The sequence below is a fragment of the Dermacentor albipictus genome, chromosome 9 (genome assembly GCF_038994185.2).
Source record: "Dermacentor albipictus isolate Rhodes 1998 colony chromosome 9, USDA_Dalb.pri_finalv2, whole genome shotgun sequence".
NCBI lineage: Eukaryota > Metazoa > Arthropoda > Arachnida > Ixodida > Ixodidae > Dermacentor > Dermacentor albipictus.
In genome coordinates, this window is record NC_091829.1 from 74,944,921 (window position 1) to 74,969,406 (window position 24,486).

The 24,486-nt window shown below is 43.3% G+C and overlaps 1 long non-coding RNA gene across 1 annotated transcript in view; it reads left to right on the top strand.

Moving 5' to 3' along the window:
* LOC139049907 (uncharacterized) overlaps nucleotides 1-24,486 on the top strand; it is a 139,721-nt gene that overhangs the window by 109,732 nt on the left and 5,503 nt on the right. The window lies entirely within an intron of this gene.

Sequence of the window (24,486 nt, forward strand, 5' to 3'; positions counted from 1 at the left end):
ATTATCCCTCAAGAGAAAAGTCTATAATAGCTGTGTCTTACCAGTACTGACCTACGGGGCAGAAACCTGGAGGCTTACGAAAAGGGTTCTACTCAAATTGAGGACGACGCAACGAGCTGTGGAAAGAAGAATGATAGGTGTAACGTTAAGGGATAAGAAAACAGCAGATTGGGCGAGGGAACAAACGCGAGTTAATGACGTCTTAGTTGAAATCAAGAAAAAGAAATGGACATGGGCAGGACATGTAATGAGGACGGAAGATAACCGATGGTCATTAAGGGTAACGGACTGGATTCCAAGGGAAGGGAAGCGTAGCAGGGGGCGGCAGAAAGTTAGGTGCGCGGATGATAAGACGTTTGCAGGGACGGCATGGCCACAATTAGTACATGACCGGGGTTGTTGGAGAAGTATGGGAGAGGCCTTTGCCCTGCAGTGGGCGTAACCAGGCTGATGATGATGATGATGATGATGATACCCCGCACACAACTTTCATACTCAGCCAACTCACAATTATAAATTATTCAGTTGTACGCCCAAGCAAGCATTTACGGGATCCGCGCTGCCCTTCTTCTACGCGTGCTAATATCGACACAGCAGTTACTCGTACTTGTGGTCAGCGCGAAAGTGACGAGAACAGCTACTTAAATGGTTGTATAATCACATACGCTCACTAGAAAAGCGGCAGACTGGCCGCGGAGGCGTCCGCCTCTATTGCGGTTCATGTAGCGCAAGCCATCGAACACTGCGCGTCGTGCCACGGCGTCTCCAGCCGCCGCGCAATTGTTACTTGTCGTGAGGGATTATTCGCTGCATGAGGCTTTGATGTACGTATGTAGTGTTGATGGCGCGTGGTGGTCAATACGGCCAAGATAGATAGGGAGGGGGAGGCAGGTGTACTCCCCATTTTTTTTTATTGATACGCCAATAGTTAAAGTTAATACATCGTTCAGGTAGACGATCTATCTGTAGCATGTGTAAAAACATAATCACTATATATAATCACCTGGATGTGCACTCGAGGGAGTACACAGCCAGATAACATAGAGTGCCCACACAGGTAACATAGTGCTTATATATATATATATATATATATATATATATATATATATATATATATATATATATATATATATATATATATATATATATATATATATTAGGTAGATTATTTCCCAAACTGGAGGCGAAGCGGAGCATCTGCAAGACGCCTGCTATGAGAACCGTCTTAAACACTCAATCAACTATATTTGATAGCCTAGCTGGCGCACAACTTTCATGAAATTCTTGCATATTAGGTTAAATACTGCAGATTTCTACATATGGCTTGCTACTGGAGAATAGCAGGTTGAAAAAGTAAGAAATACTTTATATATTAAGAGAATGCATGGCATAAATCATTATATACACCATCCTATTTCATGGCATGCTCGATTTTCCGCACAATATAGCCACAATTAGTGCCGGTCGGCATGTCTAGTGCGAGGGGTGCAAGCAGTGCCTTTTCCTTGAATCTGCCAGTGACTAACATACAGTACAGATAGCTCTAACTGTACTATATTCGCAAAAGATGCTTACTGCGCACATTCTGTTACCTACATGTGCACTCAAGCGCACATGTAGGTAACATATAAAGAGTGCATGCAACATATAGGTTAATGCTCTATGTTACCTACGTGTGCACTCAAGTGCACATGTAGGTAACATATAAAGAGTGCATGCACCATATATAGAATTATGCTCTATGTTACCTACGTGTGCACTCAAGTGCACATCTAGGTAACATCCCGCCGTAAACACAAAGGGCACATACTACAATAATTATAATAAGGGTTGTTTTCTTGGGGCAAAGGAAAGGATAAGTCAAGATTTAGTACTTACAATGACTCTGCAGAGTGTATCAACGGCTGTCACAAAGTACAGATATATCTGCCTGTATTATATGTACAGACAGTTGTTATGTGCACTTCATGTCACCTACATGTGCACTCAAGTGTACACTCAGGTAACACATAGTACACACCCAGTTAACATCCTGCCGTAAACATAAAGGACACATCCTAGAGGCATAATAAAGGTCACTTCCTCGAGGTATACGTTATGATGAGTAAACATGTGGTACACACAAAGTTGGCGTCCCGGAGGTCACACAAAGGACAAGGAATCATAAAGGTCACATAGGGCACAAGAAGGAAACATAAAGGAAACAGAAAGGCAATGACCATTTTCATAGGGGACCACATTCAGACAAACTTCGACAAGCAAGAAAGCACAACTTGTGAGGCGGGCGTATTTCACGAGGTGAACTTTACGAGTGCGCCTATCTGCACGCTTCAAGCGGTACATTGCACTAAGAGTGATCGCGGCTACAACGCCACCGTAACGGTGGGCGCTGACAAGAAATGTATTTTTTTAGTAATAATGAAACAAAACAAACTTCTATTTCCTTAACTCCTCACGAATGTGTAAAATTGACCAATAATTTCATTATTCTTTATTGAATGTAACTGTGTCTCGCTTGAATTAAAAGACGCTTTTACCTTTTCCAATGTTTGTTCTCTACAAACGTAGTCGCGCTTCAGTGGCTGCTCCCAAAACCCCCCTTGCTGATGTCGGTGACAATTTTTACTCAACTGCTTTCGCTCGAAGCTCGGCAACCTATTTGGATCGACCCCATCCATGCATTCAAATCTACAAGTGCAAGGATGCCGCCACGTGGATACGTTGCGCCACCGCGCATGCGCCAACGACGAGACGCGATTCAGGCAAGACGCGCAATCAACGCGATGCTGAGCCCCTCTTCATTATGGTGGCGTGACCTAGCTCTGAGGCCTGCAAAAGCAAAACTTCAGGCACAATAAAAATTAAGCAAAATGATCCATAAATGGTCATCCAATACTTCTCCAAAATATACAGAAGGAAGTTTACACATTGTCCGTATGGCTGTGATCGTGTAAATGCTAATTTTCACATCATATATTGAATATTGTGAGCGTGACAGAAATGGGAAGCAGCAACTAGGCGGCACCTTTCCCTGTTGCCACTTCGCGCAGATTTACTCTAATGTGTCTAGCGGTGAAATTATTGCGATGCGATGCCCTAATGCGTCATTAAGCTAGCGGACGGGCAAATATACTCCGTAATGCGAAGCGATAAGTTTAGCATATTTCAATAAAAGATAAGAGGTCTCCATATAAAGACGCGAGCTGTGGATGTTTTACGTAAACACTTTTTGATCATCGTTCACGTAAGCCCAATTCCTTTCGGGGACTGAAGAACAAACCAGTGCAGAGATTCCAGTGCACCCATGGAGTTTGTGTAACGTACCAATAGTGCGCATTTTGTTTGGAATGATGGCTCCATCGGCAGTACGATCCGGCTGCAACGCCTTGCAACGCTTCCTCTGTGTAATCATGGAGAAAGAAATTCAACAAGAACTGGCAAGACGAAACCCGCAATCGCTAGTCGTAAGCCTATGCGTTAGCTCACGCAAGCACCGCAAAAACAGAATCTGAAAGGAATTTTGTGTATATATCATAAAGAACGAAATTCAAGAACTGGCTAGACGAAACCCGTAATCGCTAGTCGTAAACCTGAATAAAGGGAAAATCAGACATCCACCCCTCCGTAGCAATCGCTACAAAGGAAACCCATACGGATTCCCCGAAAGAAAGGCCTCATAGTTGAATAAAAATTCGTCCTGGTCCGGGGCTCGAACCCGGGACCACCGCCTTTCCGGGGCAGCCGCTCTACCATCTGAGCTAACCAGGCGGCTAGCAGATGGCAGGGCGAAGTCTAATTTGTCGACAACGCGAAGCAAAGGCAAGTGACGGAGGGGTAGATGTCTGATTTTCCCTTTATTCATTAGTTCTCTGCGCCTTGCGGGTTTCCGCAGAACAACTACGTCGTAAACCTATGCGTTAGCTCACAGAAGCACCGGAAAAAAAAGCATCTGAAAGGATATCGCTAAGTATAGACAGCTGGGCTAGCTTGTTGTGATTAGCATTATGAAACATCGTTCCAGCGCACAATTGAACACGGACGAGAAGAGAAAGACAACACGAACGCCGGATTTCAACTGAATTTTATTCATGGAAAACAGGGCTTTATGTACACAGGGGGAGGGAGGAGGGGCTGCTAGTGCGCAGGACCACGCAAAAATATTTCCTTGGTCTAAGCAAGAGTCATCACTAATGTCATTCCAAAATAAGAAAGGAATAAAAGCAAAAAGGGAAAAAAGAGGAAAAACCTTTCCCTCTTTTTTTTACATCACTCAGTACAATCTTGCTCATCTCCCGCCCTACCTAGCTGATTCGACACATGTATGTATAAATAAATAAGTAAATAAATAAATAAATAAATAAATAATGTTTCCTTGAGTTGAACTAAGGGCAGGGCTTATCGATTGTAAGCCCGCATTCAAACCTTTTGATGAATTTCAAGAAGTTGCGCTTCAATTTCGGCCGTCGAGATTGTACAAGTTATGGACATTGCTCATCAAAAAGACAACAAAGTTAAATTCTTCCGGATACCTGTGCACTGCGTATGTACACGTACTACGATGTATGTATGTATGTATGTATGTATGTATGTATGTATGTATGTATGTATGTATGTATGTATGTATGTATGTATGTATGTATGTATGTATGTATGTATGTATGTATGTATGTATGTATGTATGTATGTATGTATGTATGTATGTATGTATGGTGGCCATGGTATGGCACACACAGGACGGGGTGGGAAGGTGGGCTCCAGTGGCTGCGCATGGTTCTTCGGGTGGTTGAGCACATTCCCTGGTTGCGTGCGGTACATGGCAGGTAACCTGCGGCGGGTGCATAGTGGAGGGAGCCGAGATGGCGTGTCGCTTCACGTGCGTTGTCTTCCAGCGTCCCTAAGTGTTAGAGATCGCGTAAACTCACTTGTCGCAGATGCCCTGAAGTGAGAGGCTGCTCCAAGAGTTCCATTCTTGAAGCCGACTGTACTTCATCATGAAAACGTGGCTCCTGTTTGACTAGGTGCACATGAGATCGTGCTTGCTATTCCTTTAGCAAGAAAATGTTTACTTTGAGCTATGTAGCCCATAAAACTATCATCCTTACGACGCGTAGTTGTCTAGCACTTCACTATTACAATGAAGTACTTCGCCGTTCGGACGGAACTGTTACCTTCTTTAATACGAAAACTGTTATACAGGCTTGTGCACATAAATTCGATTCCACAAGTGCTGTGGTAAGCGCCCTTTTTAGGAGAACCCTCACAGAGCCACAATGACATTTTGGTTATCCTTTGGATGTGGTTACGTGCCCTCTAAGGAGCGTTCTGCGGCAACACTTCTTTAAATTTGATCATTAATAGCAGAGATAGAAATATTTGGAATGGCACTCACCCGTGATTGCAGCAGACGAGCGTAACCACCGAAATAGACGCCCTCTCCGTTTTTCCTCTCTAGGCTCAGCAAGCGAAATTCCGTCCCGTCGCTCTCCAATGCCACGGCCGGATCATCGCCTGAGGGATACGTCACCGGTCCTGCCTTCTATTTGCTCTGTCGTATTTTTGCTGAGTGGTAAAATTTCGTAGACGGTATCGCGGGCCAGCTCTTTTGTCTGTCTTGTTTTGCGCAGCAAGTGATTTCTCGCGCTCTGCATGCACAAGAACACCTTATCAGCGCCGTAATCGCGACCAATGAGGTAGGGGTGACCGCGGCGCTGGAATACGCAAGCAGAAACGACATAGTTTGGTTTACTGCGCGCGCAAATGCGTGACGTGGGAACAAGGAGACGAAATGGAAGTACATCTCTCTTACCATACGGCACGACGTAAAAGAAAAACACGAGGACATTCGGCTTGCGTGTTTCATTATTTCTCTTCACTCTAAGTCATCCATTGAAACAACACAGTAAACGAATAAATGATGTTGGCTTAAATGATTTTTGTAGTCACGTGTCACTGTAAGTGACTTCACAGGGCTGCCATGTACGTAGGCGCAATTGCGCGATATAAACATGGACTCTATCGCTGAGAGGCGGCGCCCCTGCGGAGAACTGCAAACGGCGTTTGGTTTTAAATGGAAGTACCTGGCGTGGCATGTAACTTTACAGTACTGAGCAGACACTATCCTTAGCGCGAGTGGTATACACTTCGCTTGTCATCTCATACCGGCAAGACCTCATGAGTGCCTGGCCTCAAAGAGAATATAATCTTTAGGGCAATAATAGTGGTCCCTGGAAGGCGTGCTAAATTCTGCAGACCTCCCCCCCCCCTTTCATGAAACACATTTAAAACGCTCCCAGGCTGCTAGAATACGTAATTTACTGCAGAAGCTGAGGTTAAATCTGACGCTTTTGGTGTGGTCCGCGCATTACCCACGGCATGCCTCTTCTTTTCAAGCAATATGATCAAGTGTCTTGTTTAGTTCAACAAATATTTTGGTAATTGTACAAACGCTGCGTAAAAATGAAAAAGAGGGACAAAGTGTGGCACCAGTTTTCTTTACAAGTGTATTCACAGCTGGAAACTTAAAATTTTCGCCATGCATTAAACATCTGATGAACCCCATTTTCGCAACATGCACACTCGGCATGACATTAAATTTATTTTCCCAAGGTACTCGGAAACATGTCTGATAAACACCGTAAGACGTGTTCGAGCACTTCCTTTTGATGTTTTTTTATTGCGATAACGACTTGCCCTGAAACCTTAATTCTTGATATTGTAAGCATTGTATTAACCCTTCATCTTCTTCATTTGTATATATTCATCATCATGGCCAGCGTCATCTTCAGCGCGCGACCTGCGCAATAAACCGTTGATGCTGAACAGCTGTCAAGCAATATGTATATCTCTATTATATTTGTGCTGTGAGACCTGTGTAGTGTACTAATTAAAGCAGTGTTTTGTAGAATCCGTTGTCATGTACTCAGCGGTCATAGCTGGATGCGACACTGTAGCGGAGGCAAGGTGGCAGTATGAAACTGGTGAGTCCGGACTGTGAGATTGGACTTGTGCATATTAGGTGGTACGCTGCATCTGCCCATTCATCACTGGCACTGAGTAATCTGGGCACGTAGCACCCACTGGTAAATACGAACGCTTCCACTTTGAGGCCACAGCCAGTGTAAGGGCCACCCTGGCCCGAAGCCTTCTAACCACAAATTCCTACGCCCTAATAAGGTAAAAGGGGACTGAGCAGAAACAGGGTAGGATAAGAGCACTTGCCCATGAAATATATATAGTGGCTGAAACTGACACTTTTGAAACTTTGCTCGCTCATAACGCTAGAAATTTAAATGTTGGATTTTACGCACCAAAAGCCCGATTTGTTCATGAGAGGCACGCTACAGTGAGGGACTCGTAGTGAGTTTATCAATTTCGAATTCTTCAACGTGCCCCTGAATCCAAGCACACGCGCGTATTTCTGTTTCTTTTTGCCGTGGACATTCGGCCGCCATGGCCCCGATTTAATGTACGACCTTACGCTCAGCAGTGAAGCGCCTTACACACTAAGCTGCCACGACTGGCGTCACACATAAAACAGGCCCCAACGTTCACCTATCGAGCCAGCATAAGCAAATCTAGCACTCATGCATCGAAACCTGCAACTGCCAGGACGACGCCATGTTGCTACTTTGCGCCGCCGCCCATGCGCCGACGACGAGATGCCATTCAGACGAAACGCGCAATCTAAGCGATATGGAGGCTCCCTTGATTATGGAGGCGCTATCTAGTTAAGGTGCCCACAAAGACATCCTTTAAGGCACGCTAATAATTACCTAAGTTTTTTATAAATGGCGATGCCATATTTCTCCACGATACGCTGACGGACGTTTACACACTGTCCCTACGGACGGTGTAATGCTAGTTTTCGCATCATTTATTGTTAGCATGGCCGAAATGGGAGGCAGGAACGTGGCGGTGCCTTTATGGTTGCCACTTCCGGCAGATTTTTTCTAATGTGTTTAGCGGTAAAAGCATAATAAAGTTTTGCCTTGGTGCGCTATCAAGCTACGCAGTGGACGCGCAAATATTCTTCATCTAGCGAAAGGTGAAGCCTAGCATTTTTAATAACAAAGAAAGTGTACTTATAAAGACATTGTCAGCGGATATTTTACGTTAATAATATTTAATCAGCAATTGCATAAGCGCACTTCCGTTCTGGAAATGAAGAGAAACTTATGTAGAGAACCCTGGGCAACTATGGAGTTTGCGAAAAGTATCAGGAGCGCGCTTTTCGTTAGGTAGCTGGCTCCACAGACAGTGCCTTTTTTCATGACGCCGTGTTAAATAGGAAAGCTTCTGAATAATGGAGAAACAAATTAAACAAGAGGGGACACGCCCAGTCTAGTGTGCATCCCATCCGCTAGCTGACCCGAGCATCGGAAAAAAATAAGGCAATGTGAAAGAAATTTTGTGTAATATACCTAGAGTGCACTTTTCTTTACGTTCTGGCTCCGTTGACCGTTCCATCACCGCTTGGTTCATAGTAAAATTATTTCAGTTGTCGGCTTACTCGTTTACCTGCAGGGAAAGAAAAAATAAACAAGACGGGACACTCGGCAAAAATTGGGAACACGAAACACGTCACACGTAGTGTTCATTCTACACATAAGCTGACGCGAGCAGTGGAAAAAAACATAGGATGTGAAATCAGTTCAGACGGCGTTTTATTTTTATTTTATTTTTTCTCGCTAAAACGATAAAGTTTTTCCTATAAATGAACTTACTGGCAACAGGAAACACGTCAAGGCTAGTGTTAGTCCCATTGTTTAGCTGATGCGGCCATGGAAAAAAGAGTAATGTCAAATGAATTTAGACAACGTTTTATATATTTTTTATTATTTCCTGCTAAAGCTTAAGACGAAGCTTTAGCTCGGGCCCAACTCCGACGCGGCCTATTCAAATACATGTAAAAACTCAAAAACGTTTTTCTGAGACAACCCCTGGACCGATTTAATGAAATTTGTTGCATTTGAGACAGTATGATAAATTCTAGTGACTGTTGGAAGCAGAATTTTGATTTATGGCTTGCATTTTGTTAGAAAGATTTTCAAAAATTCAGAAGTTTGAAAAAAATAGAAGCATGAAGTTTACAAACTAGTAGCTCTGCATCAAGAACAGATATCGCGGTTCTGTAAACGGCATCCATTAGATCATTCAAAGCGGACAAATATTATATGTCATTCTACATCTTACGTGAATTTGTTACATTGTTCACGAGGGTTCTGCAAAAGTTGTAATTACATATTATTACATTTTTTGAGGTTCATGTGTAACATATCAATTTTGTCCGCTTTAGATGTGCTATCAGATACAATTCACAGAATTGCAATATCAATTTTCTTGTTGAGTTACAGAGTTGTAAACTTGATAGTTTCGTTTTCTGAAAATTTGCAATTTTTGTAAATTTTTTATAAAATATTGACCGCCTAACTCAAAAATTCGAAACAAACAGTCACTCGATTTTAAGTTTATCTTTCAAATGCCGCAAACCCAGTCAAATTTAGTGCAGTAGTTGCCGAGAAAAACGAATTCTCCTTTTATATGTATTTAGATAGGAGCACCCGAGCTAAAGCTTCCTCTTAAATGTTTTAGCTTTTAATAAACTTACACCTTGCGATTTATTTTTCGTGAGTTACATAGCAACGAGTTAGTGGTGCGGCAGACGCCTCATATGCATGCTTTACGCGCCAACACGCCACTGAAGCGAGCGAAGCCGCCTGCATATGTGAAGTTCGCCTGTTCGCCGATCCCCATCTTTTGGATGTGGCCTGTTTCTTATGCTGCCGGTGTATTCTTGGATTCGTTGTGTACTTCGACACAGCGCGATTGCACTATCGTACTACAGCTACATACGTACACACAGCTACAGCTACATACGTAGCTGCAGCTGCATACTACAGCATACATACTACAGCTACATACGTACTACAATTTCGTTTGACAGTCTGCGACCCATTTAAACCAATTTAGACTCTTATAACACGGAACCGAGACTTGTGACGCAGTAAGCGAAACACAGCTCTGCTGTCTTGGAGCAGTTAATTTGAGTTAATAACTCGTACTAGGAGGTGATTACGACGCTTTCTATCAGCTTCAACATTGTTTTAACTTTTTCGGTAGTTTTTGCGCATGCTCGCCTCACCCGCCTTAGTAACATAAGTTTCGCGTGCACTGAATCTTACTGGGACAAGGTTTAGCGCTTTCTCTAACCTCGAACATTATTGTAAATAATTTCGTTATTTTTCCAATGCTTTCGAGGCACGCTCACCGCGCCTGGCGTTGTGACACAGTCACCGAAAAGCGGCTTGGTCGTGGTGAGAAAGTAAGTTTGGCGTTTACTCAATCTCAGTGGGACAAGATTATGACGCTTTTTGTCACCCCAACCTAGACCTTCTTTAGGTACTCACACTTACGAAAACGCGAGCCAGGTATGATAAGACTGGAATGTGTTGCTTGCGGTGGCGAAACGCGGGAAAGATAACGCCAGAAAGCTCAGAACCTAGGGTCTTGAAAATTCTGTCTTCTGGAGGACAAGAAACAGGCATTGCCCCCACGCATTTATCTTGAGTGCAAATAGAAGGAATACTGACAGCGTCTAGCATGGTCTGGCTGAGAGCATCTGTGTACCATCGCGTCGGCTGAGGCCAAGTTGTTTTATAAAAACGCAGTCGCACGTGTATTAGTACTCTTTAAGCGCGTGAAATTATGTCCGGGAACGGAGTAAGCTTGCAAATCAGACGTTATCATATTTTTTTGGTGTTGTCTGGGATGAGTCATGTATTCTCTACGCCATATGTATGCAGAAGTGGATTGCTTTGGCTTCTAATGCCGCCCATTCACGACTTTCGCACTCTTCGCCCCTACACGCAGTATTCCTATAAGGTCTGAAGAGAAAAATGACACATGCTTCTAACTTTTTCAGCAGATGTAGTCCAGTGGAGCGTCGTACTAGAACAACTGCTGCTTACCTGGTGTCACAAGTTCGATAACTGGAGCAAATCCCGGAACGAGCATTTATATCAAGCAAAAAAAATTGTTTCCTCATTTAGAATGCCTCTTGCATTTGCTTTACGAAAGTGCGCGTGGCAATGAATCGACGGACGCTTGTAAGGATCGTTCGCAATCATTTCAACTAAATAAAACAATTACGTACTACATGGCTGCTACAAAGCTATGGAGTGTTGGCTGCTGCATCTATCACCCTCGAAAAACATGTAAAAGGCTTCCATTATTTCACTCCTTTTTGCGCTCTATATCTGTACAATATCTGTTCTATCAAAATTGGATTTACACAATCGTAAGCCGCAAAGAACCAATGAATGTGAACCAGTGCCATTCTTTACATTGAGTGCATGTTCTTGGATCCTGATATTTAAATATAGATTTGTTGGCCCTACATAAATGTTTCCACAATAGCATGGTATTTTATGAACAACTTGAGTTTTGCAATTCACGTACTTCTTATGATTAACAGATTTTCCTACAGATTTGTCACTCGCCACTCCGTTCATTCTTTTAGTGTGACACCTGGGCAAACCCGACCAAGTTTATGTCCAACAGTAAAGGCAACATCAATCTTTTACGTGCTGGCGCCATTTTTTAACCCGTTTGCTAGCTTACGAACACAAGGAAGTCAAAGGGCATTCCTTGCGTTGCGCCTGTTCTCAGCAACATTATTTTAGCTTATGGGGACAGAATAATTCAAGAGAACATCGGCGACTTATCTGTTAAGGTTGTGCGATGTGTTGATGATTTTGTCCTTATTGTGAAAACTTTTAACGTACAGAGAAGTGTAGTTGATGTGTTAAAGGTGTTCAGGGAATGTCGTGAAGACCTCAGTTTCACGCGTGAACTGCCTCATGAAAATGAGTTTCACTCTTTGGACTGAAGCATAGTAGTTTCTGGAGTAGATCACGTTTCTCCTAGGGCAGAGAAGCCTTTACTTAGATTGTCGTCGGATCAATCGCAAGTAGTAAAAACTGGCATTTGTGTTTCTTGCACACACTCTTCTTCGTTTTAATCATTCGGCCACAGTATGCAACCTAGTTTTGAGAAGTAAGTATCTGGACTCAAAGAAGCAGGGTACCCTACAGGTGTTATCACAAGAGCTTGTGAAAACGTGGCAAAATCAGTTAAAGGCATTCCGAAAAGAGCAACAGTTGGCGATGTTTCTAAGAGTAGAAGCAATGAAGTTTCAATTCCTTGTGTGCATATGCTAGCACACGGGTTAAAAAACGTGGCAAGTAGGTTACAAGTTTGATGTTGTCTGTAGTGTAGGACATAAACTTGTTCTGGCTTGTCCAGCTGTCCACAATATAGTGAGTGGAGTGGCGAGTGACAATCCTGCAGGATGTTCTGTTAACCAAAAGAAGAACCTGAATTGCAAAATTCAAGTTGTTTATAAAGCACCGTGCTCTTGTGGAAACATTTACGTAGGGCAAACAATTGTATCCTTATATATCAGGATCCAGGAACATGCGCTCGATGTAAAGAATGGCGCTCGTTCACGTTTGCCGGTTCATTGCAGCTTAAGATTGAGTAAACCCGTTTTTGATAAAACTGTGATTTCTTACAGGCATAGAGTGCAAAAATCAAGCGAAATAATGGAAGCATTTCACATGTTTTTGAAGGGTGACAGATGCATCAGCCAACCCGCGATAGCTTTGTCACAGCCAGAAGTGTCCCAGCTTCGGGAGTTTGTGCAAATCCGTTCTTGAATAGAAAGCTCTGCTGTTGGGACGTGCGTGTTAGTTCCGCTTTCTTGTGCGCATTTGAGAGGGTAGTTGTTCTTTTTTCTGCGTAGTTTTCGGCTTATTCTGTTTCTTTGGAAATAAACTGTTAGCTGCCAGCAGCGCCCGCGTTGGCCTTTTCTCTCTTTCTCGTCAACGTCTTTTTCTCGCAATTTTTCGCTAAGGCGGAACCACAACAACTCGCCCGGCCTTCTTTCGATGATTTTAATCCTATTCGCTTGGTGCGCTACAGTCGATTCCGTCACTGGGAGTATTCGCTCACGTTCAATACCTTTCGCTATGTTTTAACCATAAAAACAGCGAGCTTTTCGTTAGGCTGTGCATGGGGTTCACTTTCGTAAAATATTATTATTCTCTATTTATGTTTATTTATTTACAGTACACCCTGCAGCGCCGAAGCATCATAGCAGGGGAGTGGGTACAACATGAAGTAACTAGCACGAGAATATAATCACACAAAAGGGAGGGATGACAAAGGAGCAATGCATCAAGATAAAATAAGTACATGAAAAAAGTACATGAAAAACAGTACAAGAAAAACAGTACAAGAAAAAAGTTCAGTCATCTTTCAGTCATTAGTTTGGAAGACGACTGCAATTACAAATCATTGATTAGTCTTAAAAATGCATCCCGAGGAGCACTCACAACTTCAACTGGCAACTTATTCCGTTCAGAAATACTGCGGGGAAAAAAAGAAAACTTCATATAGTTCGTTTTGCAGGAAATTTCACGTATTTTGAAACTGTGGTCTCTTCTGTTTGATATATAGTGGGGTGCTTTAAGGTATTTTAGCTTGTCAATGCCTGTCGCGTCAATGTATATTGCGTGCAGAAGTTTCAGTCGGTGCTTCTGGCGTCTTATCTGTAGCGGCTCTATTCCGATGTGTTTCTTTATTGCTGTTGTGCTTGCGTGTCTGGAGTACGGCTTTGATATAAACCTGGCAGTGCGGTTTTGTACGCCTTCTCACTTATCAATCAGGTATTGCTGGTAGGGATCCCACAAGGCGGGGGCATATTCTAATTGCGGCTTTACCAGCGACTTATATGCTATGGTTTTAAGAATCTGAGGGGCAGTTCTAAGGGTTCGTATAAGTAGGCTAAGCATTTTCCCGGCTTTCCTGACGGTCATATCAATATGGCTGGAGAAAGACAGATCAGCAGTTAGATGAACACCTAAGTATTTAATTTCGTTAACCTTCCTAAGCAGGGAATCTCCCAGTTTGTTGGTAGGTTCATTAGTGATTTTCATTCTTTCTCCTGGGCTTGACCATTTAATCATAAAAACAGCGCGCTTTTCGTTAGACTGTGCATTGGGTGCACTTTCGTTCAATACTATTATTCATTCATCCCTCTAAGCTTAACCATTTAACCATAAAAAGAGTACACTTCTCGTAAGCTGCTGCCTCCATTGGCAGTGTATTCCACCTCTCACTTTCTTTTCGTACTGACCATCTTTGTTTCTTTTGAGCTTAAGTGTTTACCCATAAACGTTAACTCGGGCAATATTTCAAGTTCAGCGAATGTCTGTGATATTCGCTGGAGCAGACGTTGCTCTAGGCAGGCACGTTGGCCACATGTTCGAAACAGCATGGTTGAGTTAAATAACTATGAGGTTTTACGTCCCAAAACTGTGATCTGAATATGAGGCGCGCCCTATTTGAAAACACCGAAAATTTGTACCTCATGGGATTCGTTAACATACACCTAAATCTAAGTGCACGGGTGTTTTCGCATTTCTACCCTATCGAAATGCGGCGGTGGTGCGGTTGGTTGAGAGTAGCACAGGATATTTAGAAATTTTGTCGTCATTCACCTGTAGCCGCATACTTTGTCTTCTTCTGATTTGTTGGCCACATTGTGTCATCAGTTTCATTGTGTTATGAGCTTCATCCATTGTGCCACTGGCTTCGTTATCAGGAACCGTCGCTGTAGCAATAAAATGCATAGCGTCACACTATTTCTTTGATGTCAGGCTATCTGTTTAACCAAATGTGACGAGTTATTACTGCAGGAGCTTTTACAGTAGAAGCAGTATGGCAGGTTGAGATGAAAAAAATAAACAAAAAATTATTGGATATAGATTTTCAACAATACACTGATCCTCGTATCTGTTCGATAAAGCTTTTGTCGTCCTTGCTTGCCAACCCCTGTTATGCATCCTTTCTGATGCAGTTTACGCCAATGCCACTGGAAACTTTGTAAGGTTGATGCACTAAAATAGGTTGATCCTTATCTGCGATATCTCAAGATGCATTTATTCTCAAAGAGAAAAATGTCTGATCGCAGGAAAATACGCTAAAGCCTCGCTTTATCTACTGGGCTTAATCTATCATTTTGTCTTCAAGTATACAAGAGCTCCGGTAGCTCTAGCGGCTGATACATTTGTGCTTACAATATTTAATTCAAGGAGAACAGCGATGGTAATGGTTCCTTGGGGAATATCGTACTCCCGTGCCTTTTAGGCATCCCGGTGGCCAGAATATTTGGAAGTCCAAATTTTCCCTTTATTGACATATTTCTTCCTTTGAAAACGGAGCAGCAAGGGCTCATTTTGAGTTGCAAGGCTTGACAAAGGCTCTTGCTCTCTTTTCCGCTTCAGTAGAAACCTTTGTGCCACACTGACAATTTCACCACAAACAAGAGAATAAAAGATGCCGAAAAAGCTTGCACAATTGAAGGTTTATTTTACCAAATAAAAGATCGATCAAATCATACAAATGCGTAGAACTACTGGAATTGACAAGTCATCACTGCAATCAATAAATTACACAATGGTATAGAAGTCACAGTCACATGTCACCTACAAGATAGAAGGGGTTACGCATAGAAAAAATCATTTTACTCTTAAAAAATCAGTAAGTCCGTTTTTAAAACATTATTTTTTAGAACTGTTCATTACATAACTTTCGCAGTCTCTATAACAAATATAAGCAAACTAAGCGCACTATTAAGCGATTGTAATGTGGACATTGTTGCACTAACAGAAACATCGCTTTCCAACGAGCTACAAAGCTTCGAATTATTTCAATGAAACCAAAAAGTACATTGTTTCGTTGCGATCACAGTGGTGCAAGTGGTAGTGGCCTTTTAATTGCCATAGCGTTAACACCGCGTGTCGCAGAACATCCGCCATCAATGTAGGCGCAAGCATCCGCGCGGGCAGCGATCTCCGCATGAGGAAAAGGCCTAACCGCGCATCCCGATCCATGCAGGTCCTCCAGGTGGCGGAGACGCTGAACTGAACTAATTTAACTTTTCAAAGTAAAATGCATCAGAAAATTTGTACAGTACGAATTGCGCACAAACTATAAGCATTATAACGCCGGAGTGCAATTTTTAGTATGGGAGAAAACGTAATTCTGTTACACAAAAACTCGAACGCAAACCGCATTTCCAGCCGCTGTTTGACTTCTGTTTTTGGAGAAGTGGCGGGCCCCGTTCTGCTCCTTAATTGCGACGCCATCAAGATGGCGGTCGCCTCCACGCAACGCCGTCAGCGGCGCCGCCCGATGTGGGGGGGGGAGGGGGTGAAAAAAAGAACCCGAAAGCTCGCCTCGGTGCATAGCGTTTGTCACCAGCCATTCGTGTACATAAGCAGCAGTTGACGCAAAGCGGGAAGAGCAGTGGAGGCTTTTTGAATGCTGTCGTGCTCCACTCTTAAAGGCCAAGCTTAAGCGTCCTCGAAATTTTTTATTTGCAGTTCGCGAATCAATTCAATGTGTTGTATTCTATATTCCATCAGATTTGGAAATTATTTGGTGCTGTGTGATTGTTTAATTTGAGAAATTCATTTTTGAAGCATGTTACCGGCCGCCGAAATGTGGCAGTGGTTCTCCTGAGAAGCTTCACGACTGATCGTATCATAACATTTTTGCAGTTTCTAGGAATACAATTTTTTTCAACTAGGTGACTTTAGTTTTCCTTGCTTGCAGTAACACTCCTGTCCCTTTTCTAAACCGCGGAATCTGATGAAGCCTACTTGTTTTCTCAATGTCTGCTCCGAATTCACCCTGTCGCAATTCGTAGCATTTCCAGCACGTGTAAAGCAAAAAAAGAAAGGTCTTCGCCATTACTCAATTTGATATTGACGTCCTCCCCTGACATTTTCTCGCTTATAACCCACATTGCTTGTTTCAGTGATGACGTCCTTCACCTAACCCTTTGCATTCCAGCAGCTTCGAAAGGCTGGAACACAAAGTGCATCATGAAATATACAAAAGGAAAATATGACGGCATTAACACCGAACTTATTGCCTTTCTTGATCATTTTTTTTTTCAGGCCAAACTAACCTCTCGATTGATGATGTGTGCAAGCTATTCAAGAATAAAGCATTGCACCTTATCAACAAACACATCGCACTCAAAAGCGTATATCCTTCTTCCCATGCTCCCTTCTACAACCGATGCCTGAAACGATTATTCAACAAACAAGGGCGACTCTTTCGCACAGCAAGATTCTGCGCATGCGCGAATAAATGTTCAGCCTAAAAATCGGCGACAAATTCTTATGTTTCTGTGCGGAAGAAAGCCAAGATTACTTTAATTCCACATTACAGAACTTAATAAAAACTAAAGTGGAACCTTTGTGGAAAATGGTTAGGGCAACAGTACCAGAACTGTATCTTCAATTAACCAATCAGGTGGACTAGTGCCTAAACATCTCTGCGCATCTTTACCTAATAACACATTTGCAGTTTTGTTTAATGATTCTGTAATAACCGTCTTTCCATCTTACCCTGGTACACAGTACTTTCCAATGGATCTTGTCATCATTTTTGACCATGCGATATAGTAAAATCATTCGTAGCCTAAAACGACCAGCCTCGCGACGTACCGAAAGAAACTAATTCGAAGTATCCAGAAACACTGAGGATGTATCTCGTATTTTTCTTTATGGAATTTTTGTTAGATCACTTCATGACAGGCAAATGCCATGTAATTTAAAAAAGGGCAAGGGGGTTCCTCTTGACAAGTCTAGCGACACGCTTAACACATGTAGTTACCGCATAAAATCCCTTACGTCCATCCTTTCTAAAATATTCGAGAATATCACTTTCACGGTTCGCCCCTTTAACAAGCAACCTTGGTTCAAATTATTTCTTTCACCGCAGTCAACAATGTTTACGAAAATATTTTTATGTGAGGCACATAGTTACATTTACTAATGACTTGCTTGCATTCCTTGACTCTGGGTTACTAAGTGGCTGCACATTTTCGGAATTTTCGACAACTTTCGATAAAGTTAATCATCAACTACTAATAATTAAATTAAGCCATTTGAAAATTGGACCAATATTGCTCTACTGGATTGAAATCTTCCTAACAGAACTTAGTATGCGGCTGCTAACGCTACTAACTCACTTGTGGCTTCCGTGGCATCAGGTGTGCCTCAGGCATAATTTCTATGACACTTGCGATTTGTAATTTATAGTAATGATTTACCTGACTAAATCTCTTGCGTTTGCTTTTTTACTGACGACTGCGTGACTTGCCGAAATATTTTTTTTCTGACAGTGATGCTACTAGTCTACAACATACCCTAATAACATCGTTGCCTGATGCAAATTAACATGTAATTTAAATAGAGTTTGTCACATTCGTTCTGCCTGACCTACTGATTTTCTTGAAAATATTCTGCTTAACACTGTAACTGCCTATACATACCTGGCAATTCACATCACTAACAGTCTTTCTTTAAAAATGCATTCTGGCTCAATCATACTTCTAGGCAATCGCATGCTTAGTTTTCTAAAACGAATCTTTTTTCACTTGCTCCTACAATGCTGAAACTTAATACTCATGTTTGCCTTAATATGGAATACGCTTCATCACTGTGGGACCCAGGTCACTTTGCACTTAGCAATAAACTTGAAGCGGTGCAGAATGTCTCAACTTGCTTGATTATGTATATCATCGCACTGACAGCGCAACTAGCATGAAATCGAGTATAAACAGTTACTTTATATACTTGTTCCTAGACGAAACTTCTCGCACATGTGCCTGTTTTATAAAATGCACCAGTGTAATGACGTATTCAACGCCCATGAGATCAGACCAGCTTCCATCTATTCACCTCGTGAAGACCACATACTCAAAGTCAGCATCAAGCGCAATAACGCTGTGACTTTTTCCCGAGTCCTTCATTCCTAAAGCACGTTGCTCAAGTCCACATGTCACTCGCCAGCATATTCTGAATACCTTTCCTTATTTTGCTAATATGCGTTCAGTTACGCATTTTCTTGTTTTCTCTTCCTTTCTACGTTTAAAAACACCATGTAACTTCCGCGAAGAAGTTATTTTGTGCCATGATTGTGTCATTGCTGATGGTGTTGTCGTGCTCTATTTTGCATGTTTTTCCATATATTTATGATGACAAGCCCTCCCTCTCTAATGTATTGGATGCCCTTAGTGTACAATACAGAACAAAATCTTTATTCATCATTTCCCTAAGCCGCAGTGTAGGGTGGCAAACCGGTCACTCGACAGGTTGACCTCTCTGCCGTTGCTTTGCATGCTCTCTCTTTCTCTCTCCTAATAAATCCCATACAGGCACAGTCAACTACTACAGATGCGCGAGAAGTGACAATTACTAGAAATTAGGTGCCTTTCTGCGTGAAACAAAAACGCGCTTGAAATAATTGCGCTTGTGAAAAGTGCAGCGTGAGGTGCTGCAAAAGGACGGCCGTGGGCCACACTGCCATCAACGTAGAAAACAAAGGACCCGGATGCCGTAATCTCTGCGCGCTCTGAAATCACGCCGGACAAGTTGGAGGGAAGGAGTCGGCAGAAGTAGCGCTGGTTGTAAGTGGATTGGCTTGGGCATGTCGAAGCCGATGATACATCCCGATGGCCTTGTGTTTATTCACGGGCCGATGTTAGCGCTAGGGTGCGTGTAACGTTCCTACGGAAGGCCGCCAATTGGACCTAGCGCGCGTTCAACGCGAAAGCGGACCGGGAAGTTTAAAAGGAGGAATTTATCATTGTGACGTATTTTATTGCGACCACAATTGCAGGTATACCCCACAGGTGCAGTTTGTCTGTCGCCGTTGCCGTGTTGTTCCGTATAAAGTCCAAGGCCGTTAACACCTTCGCCGCGCGTTGTATGCTGCATCTGCGAGTGAAAGCACGCAAAGGAAGCCAACGATCCCGGCTCAATCTCGCCCGCCATGTACGGGGGCAGTGCGTGAGGGAGCGGGCGGCATCGACTGCGCCAAGTGCTTAGTTTGCGCGGCCGCACCCGTTCGCGCGCGCCGTATCTTGAAAGAGATCTGCAGACGGTTGATACCTTTGTGCACGTCATGTTCTCGCCGCTCTTGCGTTGAAGCGAAAGACCGCGCGAAGGTCACTTGGCCCGCAGCTACCGCCGCGCTCGCTGGCACCAGCATTTTGGCAGCGTGTCCGCCCTTATCGAGTGTGATGTGTTCTTGTTGGCTCTGCTTGTCTGCGCTGACACCATGTTTAATAATTGTGTTAGTAAGCGACTGTTTTCCAAGCTAATACGGTCGACAAACCTCTTATCCTTACTTAGTATACCTGTCTACTAATTTGCTATCGCAATCCACGATTGGTCTTTGGGGGGAAACTGCGATTATTTTATGCGGTTCTTTACGCCTTAGCTCATATGGCAAAGTACACAACTGTCATTGTGAGCGATAAATTTTTGCTAAGCCGGTATAACTTCCCTGTTGCCTAATTCAGCCGCGGCTGAACTATTTTCTCGACGGTGGCCCAGACTATTCAGGGGACATTACTGATAAGAAACACGTCCAGCCCTAGCCGACAAATTATTGTCGTTATGAGACTTGCACCTCATCTCCGCACACCTATCGGCGGTGTACAGCCATTTTCGCTTCAGGAATACAGTTGTTGTTCTCTAATCACTATCCACATGCACTTCTCCTCAAATTCTTGCTTGTCGAGTAAATGCGTGCGAAGCTACATTGCACTCAATAAGTAGGCATGCGCGCTTGGAAGAGAAGGTTTCGTGCCTCCAGTCCAGCGAGTATTATGTGCTTTGACAAATTACTGCACACATTGAGCGATGTGCGACTATTAACCGAAAAGCTGCAGGTAACGCATGAATAGGTACTCAAACGTTCCTGCAAGCGAACACGGACAACATCGTAACAGTTAGGATATATAGCATGTCGGCGACATTCCGAGTAATGCGATAAGGTTGTGAAGTTTGCCGCCCATTGCAAGGGTAAACGAAACGAGTCAATTTGGGGAACGCTTATGTTTAAAAACCTGACCAAGCAGTTCCCACCACTGCTTATTAGGCATAAATAATCCGCCCGTTGATAAAGCTATAACTCATAGGGAGCAAATTCCGACGTAGTGCAGTATAGGGGCAGAACAATTAATATACAAGTGTTGGAAAAAAAATTTCAATTGGCCATAGACACGTGTTGAGTGCCAAATACGAAATCCGCTATCTTCAGTGGGGTTTCTATTAGGAATTAGGAGGCCTGAATTGTAATGCATATCACCCAGCTTTACGACAATACTGAATAATAAATACAAAATTTCGCGTTTGAAGAACGTTCTAACGCTCGCTCCAATATAGCAGCAACATTCATCAGTGATGAATTAGTTTACGTATGCAAAGATGACTATTCACTAAGGCGATTGGTTTGTATATTAATTCTCCGTGGACCACAAAAGTAGAAACACATGTTTTTGAATGTGGACTATCCAATATTCTGCGGCCTAGGAAAATGCGACAGAGGTTTATGAATTACTTTACATGGAGCAAACAGACAAACGAGGTGTCGAAGATGTCGAAGTGCTTATTGTGCATACAAAACATGGAGCGGCTGCATGCCCCCAGAACGGCTGGAATTTCCAAATGAGCCCACGCATATAACTTTTTGGGGAACCCTGCTCTCTACCAAAGATTCAAGCTCACTAGCAAAAATGCTAGTGCGTAAGATGCACTGCCAGCAGCTTCTGTGGTTTTGGCTCGTGAGATCTGTAAATCAACCGATCCAGAACGGGAAGATCCTCAGCTTTACGCGTGTTGCGCTGCAAAAAAGAAAGAAATGAATGTAAGGGATAAAAATGGGAGCCGAGGGTAATGACATGAAAATGACGGGGTCTCTAACTACAGCATATGTGAGCAGTCAAAGCGGGAATCAGGTGACTCAAGCGAAAAAGTGTGTGCTATTTAGCGCTATTGAAAGAGTGCGCTTCTATCTAGGCCCTCCAAATTTTACAAGTTATGTACAATGCTCAACAAAAGGACAACGAAATTAAATTCCTGTGGATACCTGTGCACCGCCTATGCAAAGCAATACGTCTGCGGACGCCTACGAAATAGCTGTCTTGCACGATGGCACCATCACATTGATTACTTTTTGAAGATTTGAGGCATAATCGCTTCTTGATAATATTACACCAAGTGTGTGTGTGTGTTTGTGTGTGTGTGTGTGTGTGTAGGTCTGTGTGTATGTGTGTGTGTGTGTGTGTGAGGCGGGGTGGTGATGGTATGGCGGACATAATCTACAGTGGGTGCATACTCAATCGAGCCGTAATGGCGTGTCGCTTCACGTACGCTGTCTTCGAGCGTGCCTTGTGTTGGAGATGGCCTAAACGTCGGACAGGCCTTGAAGCGAAAGGCTGCCCCAAGCGTTTCATTTTTGATGCCACTGTACTTTATCATGACAGCTTTGTTCATGCCTACCTCCGCGGGCGCGACATCGTGGTTGCTAGGTTAATTAGTAGGCGAATGTTTACTGTGACTTAAGTAGCCGATGAAACTACGATATAAAGGCTTTGCTTTTTGGCCCAAACTCTGAACGTGTTTTTTACAAAACGTAGTATTTAAGCACGAACATTCAAATTCGATTGCACATTGGATATGGTATGCGCCCGTTTTTTAAGAACCCTCACCAGGCCACATTGCAAATTTTGGTTATACGTTGCAGTAAGCTACCGTGGCTGGTATCCCATTAAAAAAAGTCTGCAATGTTCACCTATAGAGTTAATATAACCAACTCTAGAGGAAAAGCTCATCATGGCAGCCATGCATTGAAATCACCAACTGCAAGGACACCGCCATGATGCTACTTTGCGCCACCGCGCATGTGCCGACGACAAGATGCGGTGCAGACGAGACGTGCAATGAAGGCGATACGGAGCCTCCCTTCGTCATGGCGGCACTATCTTGTTCGGGCGCCTGCAAATGCATCCTTTAACGTAGGATCAAAATTAGATAGATATATTATAAATGGCCGTCCGATAGTTCTCCAAAATACACGGAAAGAGTTTTACAAGTTTCTCCCTACGGAAGTGCTCATGGTAATACTAGTTTTCGAATGATATATTGGATATTGTTAACCTGACAAAAGTTCGAGGGAGCAACTTTGCGCCGCCGTTGCGGTTGCCCCCCCTTTTTGCGCAAATTTACCGTAATGTGTTTAGCGGTAAAACCATTACCATGTCATTCCTTAGTGCGCCATCAAGCTCAGTCGTGGCTGGCGCAGGTACTACATCAAGCGAAACGACAAAACTAGCATTGGGCGTAAAGAGGAGAGCACCACTCCGTATAAAGACGCGGGCTGCGGATATTTTAGGTCACTATTTTATTATTACCGTTTGCATTTGCCCAAAACCATTTGGGAGCTGAAGAGAAACTCTTGTAGAGATGCCAGGGCGACTAGTGAGTTTGTCTAGCGTACCTAGAATGCCCTCCTCGCTATGCCGTTGGCTCCAATGGCAGTGTATGCGTCGATGCATCTGCAGTTAAGCTCACAAAAATCCTTCAATCACCTGAAAGCACATACTTTTCCTTCTCCTCTGCTGTTAACCACATTGTGTTATGAGTTAAATAGGTGTATACCCAGACCATACTGGGAATTAATGGCAGATGACAAAGTCGACAACCAAGAGGTCTAGTTTGACATGAGATGTCGCCAGAAGTTCCCTGTAAACGGGTGACTCACGGTTGGTGTGTGGTGATGCATTGTTGGCGGCAGACGCTTCAGTTTTTACGAGCCGGGCACAGAATTTGAGCCAATGTCGATCGGCGTGGGCTGATGAGGTTGGGCTCAGCACAGTCCCCGAGTTTGTGCGCATGGTACTGTGATACGCGAACTTAGGCACAAGCCATTAGATGAAAGAAGGCAGGCATATTATCACTGAGTGTTTACCAAGCTGATTTGAAATCAACCATTTATCATTACGTAAAGCGCCCAGCCAAAAATAGGAAGTGACGATACTGCGTGCTCTAAAGATCGGTACGTTGCTATTCTCGAAGACTGCCAATCATATTCGCTGGCGCTTCCCTTAATAAATGTGACGACGTACATGGGTGTACTTGTGCATATCGTTAAGCAGGTTGGTTATTTAACTTTCTATGTTCACTTCTTGCCTCTGATATCAAAGGGGCAACAAGTGGTGGCCACTAGCATACATCAGTGTGAAATAACACCCTCGTTCGTCTACAAACGGCTTCAAAATTGGAATCAGCGCCCGCTTCTGCGAGGAGACTAGGCAGTCCCAAGTTGAGCTATATACGCAAAAAGTTCTGATATATGTCTGATTTGCGGTGCACTCGAACTGTCTGATGAAAACGATACGAAGGATGATAAATATGCAGTACTATGTCCGGTCTGCTGCTCCCTGCTCTGAAGGTGTCCGGTTGGGAGATTTGTACACATCACAGAAAACGTCACAGGCATGCTTGGCATACGCTGTACAGTCACATCGTAAGCTGGAAGAGCGGAGGCATAGGGGCT